Genomic DNA, 10,353 nt, shown 5'->3' with positions numbered 1-10,353 from the left:
GTAACTCGCACAGCTCCATTCCAATCACAGGCGTTTTTTCAGCCGAAGCAATGCAACAAATGTCGAAAATCTTCAAATTTAGCGCTGCAGTGAAGTAATATCGGCAGGAGTGGTATATATATAGGCGGACACTAAAACGTAGTTATGAGTGTGTTAACTGCACGTTTGAATTCAAATGATAACATCAATGGAGGCCCCTCTACAATCGCGCAATCATTTTCCTTGGCGGTGACTTAAGTCGTTGGGCGCCAATCGTACAAACAAGATCCTGAACTGTCACAGTGAAATATCCGCCGGAAAGTGGGCGGGGATTCGCCATTGCTTCAAACGTTTAATTTAATATATCGAATATTCCTTTGAAGTTTGCGATAAAACTGGTATTATTGTTGTCGGGACAAGGCAGACTTTTTAATGAACCAAACATGTATTTTATCTTCATAGCCTTCAAGGGCGCTTGCAAACTACCGCGCTTTTTTTTCTTTAGGGGGGGGGGGGCGGAGAACAACCTTAGCCCCCCCCCGAACAAAAATCCTGGCTACGCGCCTGGTGACCAGCCACCATAGCCATGCTGCGCATGCGCGAGGAGCAGTGACTGGACTGGAGTGGACTGGACCGTACTGGATTGCATTGGATTGGATTGGCTTGGAAATCGTTTTAGCAGCAGTAAGCAGGATAATCAGCTAATCCTAGACAACCAGGAAATTTAAAAATAACCAGCTGAACCTTAGCTCACGCTACGTATATCCTGGCAAAGCCGAGCTAAGCCAGTGCTAATTTTTTAACTGCCGCGCGGTCGCTGCAATCTTGGCCAATCTCCCTAAGCGGGCTTGCTTTGCTTGGCAAACGCGTGCAGGGGACACTGGTCGGTCGTCGCGAGGCTCTGGTCGCGAGGCACGCATGCAAGAGCGCTCGACATTCGTGGTTTTGTTAACTGCCGGGCGGTTGCCGTCAGGCCCGCGCTCCCGTGCGCGCCCTCGGCAATTTCGTGGTATTTTTAACTGCGGACACAAAACATTGCTTCGCTAAACAGCTTCGGTGTTAAAAAACTGGCTCCAATCCACGCTGTCAATGCGGTTGTAAAGAAAAGCTCTAAAAACGACACCCCCGAAAATTGGCCATGCGACGTCACGACGTCACTTGTATGCACACACGCCGCTCTACAAAGTGCGAAACCAGAGATTCTGCCAGCCGTTACCTGCAATACGCGGGGGCGGCGTCCCGAACGCAGCAGCAGCGTCGGCCACGGCCGGGCCAGAGCGACGGACGCCGCCGCTGTAGCGCGGCCGTGAGTGGGGAGAAACAAAATGGAGAGGAGCGTCTTTCGAAGGTATAAGACAGCGGAACCTAGCCATCCTTATGTGCTAGCTTGAGGCTACACCACCGCCGACACAAGCGCAGACACCGAAACAATACGGCATGTGAGCTTAGTGATTCCCATTTATACAGATTTAAATTAGTTAGCTTAGTAGGTTTCAGATTTGCGAAATAGCTGAGAGAACTTTTATAACCGCTATTTATCAAAACCAGTTCCTAGCTTCACCTTTTGTAATACCTCTTAAAATGCAACCGAATTGGTATTTACCAATTTAGAAAACGGAGTCCCATTCGTGGCAAGCAGTGCGCAAAATATAGCGTTTCTGTGGCGGTCAGATGTCTGTAAGTGGTTTGTACATTTTCTTTTTCCGCCCTGCAAACCAATCCTCAACGCACGTTTGCCGTACGACCACTTCATTCAGTCGGGTGCAGGTTACCCTGGAGGTGCTGTCGAACAAGTTAATCAAGCCGTGCGAAGACACCGCGCAATAGACGCGACGCTGCACCAAAGTAGGCCCAAAACCACCATCCCTACAGCAGACGACAAAGTCGTGCCGCCGACGCCACCACCGGCGAGCAGGCACTTCCGCGCGGGGAATGCTGGGTTAATTCGCCTCGCCATTTCTACATTGCTCCGTGAATGAAACCCTCCGCCCCACCTCCCCCCGCCGCCGCCTATGCCGCGTTGGCTGGTATATCTGAAAAGTTGGCTGGTAGATCTATAAAGCTTTGCTTTAAAACTCGTGCAGATGTGTTGTGATTGGATAAAGATGCGTAAAAAATGTTTATAGACAGGCTAAATAGCATGCCTGTCCTTAGTGGGCTGAGTGCGAGATTGCGAGTGAAACAGCAAGTGCGAACAAAATATTGACACTGCGGCTACTCGTGAAACAGCTTGTGTTCTTGCATGATAACCCGTTACGCTTGAGTTTCCCGTTTTGTTTTCTTTGACAGCGAGCACCAAATGCCTTAGACAGCGTGTCAACACGCCATTCTCAATTTCTGTCATTTCGGGTGCTTGAAAGATTATCTCGTAGGGATTTAACCTCCGCTTACAATCCACTTCAAAGCAATAAATTCATATTCGCACTAGTCACGTCCTTTAAGAGCCATGTATTATTCCGGGTATTTTCCTCGGGTATTTTCTTTTTCTCTTGAAGTGACGGTCATATCGACTCATAACGAAATGACGCCCAATGCGGGGTTTGAAACCGATGGAAGCCGACATCAACGCCCTAGCGCCGTTCAGTGCTACCCGTCCCGGTGGATTCGTGGCTAAGGCGTTGTACTGCTGAATAGGAGGACGCAGGTTAGATCGTGGCCGCTCGGCGGACATTTTTATACCGTAAGCTACACTGGCCGAGGTTAAGCAGTTTCGCGTGGACCTTGCAGGGCCGTGCTGCGCAAGCGCGAGGAGCATTGGATTTCATTAGATTGGATTGTATTGGAAATCCAATCCAATTGGAGTACGGGTGTGTAGAGAATTGGGTCTGCACATTCGCCGGTCTGCGCATTCCAGAAGAGTGACTTCATAGCCACGGCAGGCGCACTGGCGCCGGCGCGTGCCCAGCTGTGCGCCTCCATTGCGCAGTAGCCAAGTCTAACGCTGAGACTGGCCAGCTTGATAGCCGTTTCGCGTGGCTCCTGGAGAGCCATGCTGCGCATGCGCGAGCAGCAGCCACTGGATTCGACTAGACCGGACCGGACCGGACCGGACCGGACTCGACTCGACTGGACTGGACTGGATTGGATTGGATTTGAAATCGTTTTATCAGCAGAAAGCGTGATAATCATCTAATCCTAGACATCCAGGAAACCTAAGAATAACCACCTGAACCTTAGCTCACGCTACGTATATCATGGCATAGCCGAGTTAAGCTACCGGTAATTTTTAGATGCGACGCTGAGAGCATCTCTTGTCGGCGGCCCTGTCCTTCCTGCGTGCGTCCGTCGTCGTCGTCGGCGTCCGCACTCTCCTCCGCTCACCCCCTCCCCTCTCCGACAGCGAACACTCTCTCGCGAGGGGCATTGGATTGGATTCGATTGGCTTGGCTTGGATTTGGATTGTATTGGATTAAAGTGGATTGTGTTGCGTCATAGCCGCGGCAGACGCACTGGCGCCGGCGCGTGCCCAGGTGAGAGCGAACACTCTCTCTCAACATCTGCGGGTGTGCGGCCCAGCGCGCTCTCACTCCGCCGGTGGGCGGCGCTGCGCGCGGTGCTGCGCATGTGCAGTACTCTCTCTCCCCGCGGTCTCCTCTCCTTCGGGCACGCTGCGCATATAACCGGTGTGCCGCTCTCCGGCGGCCTTTCGGTCGACGGTTGCTCTCCGGTTGCGCTTGAACTCCCCTCAGCGTCGCATCACACCAGGGTTCCCGCGAGGGGAGGTGGACGTAATTTTTTTCTGCTGGAGGCAAAAATCGAAAGCACCCGTGTGTTGAAAGAAGCGTAGTATAGGAGCGTCACACACGGTAAAATGATCTCCACCCATTTTGTCTATAACTAACAACCTCACACCCTATAAAAAAACAAAGAAAAGCCACTCCTTGTACGGGTGTAATTAACAATAGAACACCCTTCAAAAAGGCGGATTTCATAACGGGTGCTATAAACAACAAAATACCCTAAAGGGTATTTTGCGAATGTGCAAGGGTGTTAGTTGTAGACAGTGATTCACACCTTAAGGTTGTATATGACTTCACAGTGCACCGTAAAGTCTTTCCGCTGGACACATCTCGAAAGGGCTCCCTCCAATCCGGAACTTAACCGGCACTGCGTCCGGAATCACACTGGTCCAAAAAATTGGGGCGAGGCGGGGGTCTTGCGCTATTATGTATTTATTGTGGAACCCCTGGCCGTGTTCCGAGCCTTTCCTTCACTCCATGTGTTTCCTCGACTGGGCTGAGCGGAGGATACAGGCAATGCTTTTACAGGCGAAAATCGCCTTAAGGGATCTCCTCGGCGGGAGGCTCGCGAGTGGAGGAGGAATTCAGAATATCAGGGTCCCCGTCGTTCGCAAAATCTTCACGGCTGTAGTATGGCTTCAGTTGCCCCTTGAGCCTGGGATACGGGTAACACACTCTCTGGGCCGGATCGCAGTAAAGATGCTTCCCGCATTCAGATGAGCCGGGGCAACGCCCGGGTATTGTGCATGGCTCGCCGATGGCTGCAAAGAAGAGCGATTGGAACATTGAAGGGAAGTTTTAATGACCCCCCCCCCACGTCATAATCGCAGCTACAGGCTTTCTAACCGTTTCTCATCGACATCTGTCGAATTGTTAATTCGGTATCCTACAAAAGCAGTCCCATACATACTTCATCGACATCTGTCTATACGTTCGGTATCGTACAGAAGCAGTCAGATACTAACCACATCGACACCTGTAGATGGCTGAAAAGAAGAGCGATTCGAACATTGAAAGGAAGATTTAATGAGTCTACTGGCCTGAGAATTGCAGCTACGGGCTTTCTAACCTAATCGCATCGGTATCTGAACATTTCGGTATCTGATAGAAGAACTCCCCCAGGCAGCACAGGACTGTTCGGCCTAAAACAGGCCGGTGTACTTTGGCCGGTGATTTTCTGTCCGGCCGTTTTCCGGCAGCCATGTTCGGCCCATGTCCAAATGTGGGCCTTTTGGCCGTATACGGCCGTACTCCGATGGCTGTCCAACGGCCAGTGTCCGTCGGCCAGTCGACCGGCTTACGGTCATACGGCCAGATTCCAGCCGTAGGGCTCCGGCCGTTCCAAAGCCACCCGTGTACGGCCGAAGTACGTCCGCCGGAGGACAGCCGAGATGCGGTCGTCGGACTCCAGCCAGACTACAGCTACCGGAAATACGGCCGTGCTACGGGCATTGGAGTTCAGCCACAGTACGTTAGCTGTATACTGAGGCCGGTCACTGCATGTCGCGCAAGCAGATGACTCATTCGCGCAGTGCAGAAGCAGCACAAACCCAGCATTTTGGGTCCAATGCAGCCACATCAAAGTGAGTTCGCGCGCAAGCACCAGCCGTCAAGCTTTCAGCGCGGCTTTGCTTAATTACCAGCCTCAGTAGACAGCAAAATTCATTTATTAAACAGTGCTCACAAATTGTCGGTCCTTTAATTGCTGTGCCTCTTTTACTGCCGAACACAGAAAATATTCAGTTCTTTGTAGAGCTTGAATAGATGTATTGTCCAGATCCTCATATCCTCTGTGGGGCGGCTTACCTGTAATAAACGGGGAAAGAGGAGGGGGGGGGGGGGCGGAGGGCGCATAGTGGGTTGAATTTCAGAGAGATACATTGCGCCGCTTTTAGCAAATTTCTTTTAGGCAATATTCCGGAACACTTTCATGCTATGACTACATAAACTATTTTTATAACAGTTGCTTGACCAATTTTGATGTATATAAAACCGGCGTGAATGCCTTTACGAAGCGTTTTGGTTCTCAACAAAACACTCAGGAGCATTTAATATAACTCCTTCACAAAAAAGTATGTCCAGTTTTTGCCCATTTTTCTTGCAAAGACATTTTCTACTCGATTAACTTTTCTGGTGATCTTGCGCAGGGCTGATCCTAAGAAGGAGCGAACAGGTACTTTCATTTTCAATCTATTTTAATGTTGTTTTCATTAGTATACGCCCACACCACTTAATAGTCCAAAAGAGCTTAATTTTCTTCTAATGTCATACTACGTTCAAAAAATTCTAGACGCGTCGCGAATGAGGCCCTGCTTCAGGTGGCTGCAGTTGTCACCCTTTGTGTTCAGGCAAGGAAAGGCGTAAAATTAGAGTTACATAATTTGTTTCAAACCAATAACATAGCAATGGTAGCATGTATACAGGAAACCTTGCATACTCCAACGAATAGGGCAATAAATATTTTATTGGTCAAGGTTGAATGCGTAGGGTTCTCAACCCGTCGGAGGCAAACTTGCGCCTTTGGAAGTTTATTTATTTATTTATTTATTTGTTTATTTATTTATTTGTATTCATTTATTTATTCATTGTTTTTATTTATTTATTTATTTATTTATTTATTTATTTATTTATTTATTTATTTATTTATTTTTATTCATTTATTTATTCATTGTTTTATTTATTTATTTATTTATTTATTTATTTATTTATTTATTTATTTATTTATTTATTTATTTGATGCCCGCTTTCCTTTGCATGCATTACAGAAGGGAGATACATAACACTAAGCATTAAATACGAGACAAAATAACAAAACAATTCTACAAAGCGCGCTGAAAATCGTCAATATAAACAGTTAATGCAATCATACGTCGAAGATAATTACACTGCAGTATTGATGTCAAATAAAATGAATCGCGCAAGGCGTCACCTTTAAAGGAAAGTTAATAATTTGCTTTAAGCTAGCGGTCCCACTTTGCGATATGTAGAATGGCGCTTGGACATACTTCTCCCCTTCTACAACAGTTTTCGAATGATAGATATTACGAAAAAAGTTAAACCTGTGGTTTCGTCTGTGATCTTTCACGTCCTGCCATTTCAGTTTACTTTTACTTTCTCTCATGCTAAGTTGAGCGTGCCAATTACCTAATACGAATTGCACTGACATATTCTGTATGTTTTCGAGCGTATCAACGAGCTCTTTGGTGTAGGGATCAACGAAAACACATGCGTACTCCAAGATTGAGCGCACATGAGTGAAATACGGTTGTTCTTTTCAGTTAGATGGAGGTTCACTGAAATTTCGTCTCAGAAAGCCAAAAACATATGCAGCCGTAACTTTTATGGTGTGAACCTCCCTATTTAACCTCTAACCACTCTCTAAATAAACTCCTAGGTATTTATATTCCTCGGCCGTTGTCACAGCAGCATAATTTACGGTATACGTATCCCATTGGAATGAAGGTTTTCTTGTAAAGGTGCCGTTAACACACTGTTTAGCATCAAAAAACTTTTCTGAATCAGCACACCAGGATGTTATTAAATGCGAATAAAGCTGCAGGTATACGGAATCACGTTCATTCGCTATAGTCCGGTTAACTACACAGTACGTTTGAACAAAGCTATAGGGCCAATAGTAATAACAATGCAAAAACCGATTCATTCAGTTCATAGGATGAAATGTACTACGCAGAAGGTGATATGCAACACCATCATTTGCTTTTCTGCAGTCCAAGAATATACAGTCAACCACTTTAAGCTTATCTATTGCAAGAGCCAAATCGTGCGTGAACTCAACAATCTGCGTTGAGCAAGAAAATCCTGACAAAATCCGTGTTTGCTAGGATGCTGGCGATTATGTTTACCCAAATGAGTCATATCCCAAGAGTAGCTAAGCTCACCTTCAAACATCGGAACTAAATTAACAGCTAGGCTTCGTCAGTGACAAGGCTCTGTTGTTATCGCAAATTTAAAATAATTTTTTTTTCTAAATAGGCAGTCGTAAAATCCCCTGAAGTAACATAGTGCAGGGCATGAAGTTGATCCTACCAATGCACGAGCGAGTCTCTTCTACGTTTATCACCAACAACATAGTGCAACATTGCTTGTCGCAGTTTAATTGTAAGCAGAATAACTTGCGCTTTTGCTCGCACTTGCCTTTCTTTGGTGGGGAGTCCTTGACATGGTGGCGGTTTAGCTCCTGCGTGGTTGCCGCTTGCTCGACGCCCTTGAAGGCCAGTTATTTTGGTGAACCATCTCCATCTCGGATCGGACATCTCTGGCGGATCGATGTCTCCAATGCTCTCCATTTCTTGAGCGGGCGAATAGCCTCGAGATGATGCGTCGACGAAGCCGGAGGCAGAAGCGTGGTAGCGGCGATGACTGGCGAGGCTTAGCTCACCCGTCGGTGTGGCACAGTCTTCTTGTGGCAATAAATGACATTTCGATGGCCTAAAAGGTTCCCTGCTAATGTCCAGTGAGTCCTTGCACCTTGCCCGTTCACCGAGAACACTCATTACTGTTTGACAAACGATGTTCGTTCATTTAAAACGTAGAAACACGGAGCGGATGAAAAACGCGTCCCCGTCGTTCGGCTCCCTAACGGCTCTTTGTCCCCCCAGGAAAAAACCGGTCGGTCTCCTTCCAAACACGTCTGTGCATGAATTCTCGGCGCCCAGGCGCGAGCCGTTGTTCGGCTGGATGCCGTTTGCCGAAAAAAGGACGTATAACCAGATACCTTACGTAGGCCGGTCTCCTCTTGAACACCGGTTGCCAAATATTCTGTGGCCATTCGCTGGCCGTAATTCGGCCGAAGACAGCTAACCGAATGCAAAACGTATATTCTGGGGCCGCACGTCCGCCGGACGCGCGGTTCACCGTTGAAACAACGAATGCACGGCAGCCGCGCTCCGGCCGGTCTCCTTTCGAACACCAACTGCCGCAAGAATGCGTATATTCTGTGGCCGGTCGCTTGCCGTGCTTCGGCCGATTACCGCTTCCCGAAGAAAAAACGGATGCCCTAAGGCCGTACTTCGGCCGTTCTCTTTCTCAACATCGGCAGCCGTAAGAGAACTGAATATCTGGCAGCCGGTTAGCTGCCGTTGTGCGTCCGGACACGGGCGGACGGAAAAATGCCGAAGCGCTGGTTGCCGAATTTTGGCCGTTCAACGCATGATCAGTGGCTGCCAGAACCTGGATGCTGGCCGGACATGCCAGAAAGCGGCCATAGACGGGCCGGTCTTGGGGCGCACTTTCTGTGCCGCCTGGGCCGATACTTACTTCATCGACATCTGTCGATCTGTTCGGTATCCTACAGAAGCTGTCAGAAGCTGTAGACATCGACACTTGTCGATGGCTACAAAGAAGAGCGATTCGAAAATTGAAGGGAAGTTTTAGTTACTCTACTCATGTGATAATTGCAGCTACAGGCTCTCTAACGTTATCTCATCGAATTCTGTCGAACTGTTGGGTGTCCTACACACGCAGTCGTATACGATGCAAATAATTAGAAGACATGACGGCAAATTACAAGTTTAGCTCATTACAACGAGTGCTTTGTCCCAATAACAAGGGTCTTAATTTTATCAAAAACATTGAACATATATAAAAATCATGCAGCTCTACGTCAAACGACGACGATGGTTGAAGGCAGAGCTTTCTCTTGATGGCTTCTTTGATTGCCATTCTGAGTTTTCCAAACCGTTGCGGCCATGTTGAAATGGAGCTCGAGTACATAAAAAAAACGAAATGAAGCAATCGGATATACACTGGCTTCAGAACTCGAGGAATTCAGGTTCGATTCCGGCCACCGAAAGCGTTTTTTTTTCTTTCGCTTCGGCGTTTTCGCGTTAAAGACGCAATCAGCGGGAACAGACGTCATCAGCATGGAAACTATCATTCCTTTCCTTTCGGCCTATCTGTCATTGTCTCTCCTTTTTGTTTTTTCAGTTGAGCAGTGGACAGGTCGGATGACCAGCTTAAAACTCGGATCACCAAACACATCTGGTTGACCGGGCTAGAGAAGCGGCCCACACCCAGTGCTTCCTGGTCTAATGGGGTCCCCAACCAGCAGTGGTCAACCGAACAACTTTGGCTGGTCCAATAAACACATATTCTTTCTCCTCGTCTCAATAAAGACACAACTCTCTCCTCGGTTGCTTCCTCACCAATCGTAGAACTCTACCTACCAACTACGGACAGTTGGTAAGTCGAAGAACATACTCACTGATCTGCCTGATCTGCCTGACAGCCGCAGAAGCCAGCGCCAAACGTGATTCGCCCCTTGCAGTGCTTAGGCAGCGGTGGGCACGGGTGCTTGAACTTCGTGCACATCCAGCTGGGGCAAGGGCAGCACAGGGACCCAGGCACCGCCAAGACCAGGAGAGCGCACAGTTTCACCGACAAAGGCACGGCCACGCGGAACATCTTGCTATGGCTGCTGGCACTTGCGTGGCAGCAATATTTTAACACCAAAGTGTTTTATTCCGGGCTTCACGAAAATTTTACTTACGTCACATCCATCACAGAAGTGACGCCAGTACAACGAAGCAAACGACCTGTAAAGGGTGCACCCCTACACACAGGGTCTTCTTCCGGGAAGTAACCTTTAGTACTAAAGAGTACGTTATACTTCGGG

The sequence above is a fragment of the Haemaphysalis longicornis genome, unplaced genomic scaffold (assembly GCF_048455015.1).
Source record: "Haemaphysalis longicornis isolate Haplotype H1 unplaced genomic scaffold, Haemaphysalis longicornis Haplotype H1 scaffold_12, whole genome shotgun sequence".
Lineage (NCBI taxonomy): Eukaryota > Metazoa > Arthropoda > Arachnida > Ixodida > Ixodidae > Haemaphysalis > Haemaphysalis longicornis.
This window is presented reverse-complemented; position numbering follows the sequence as displayed.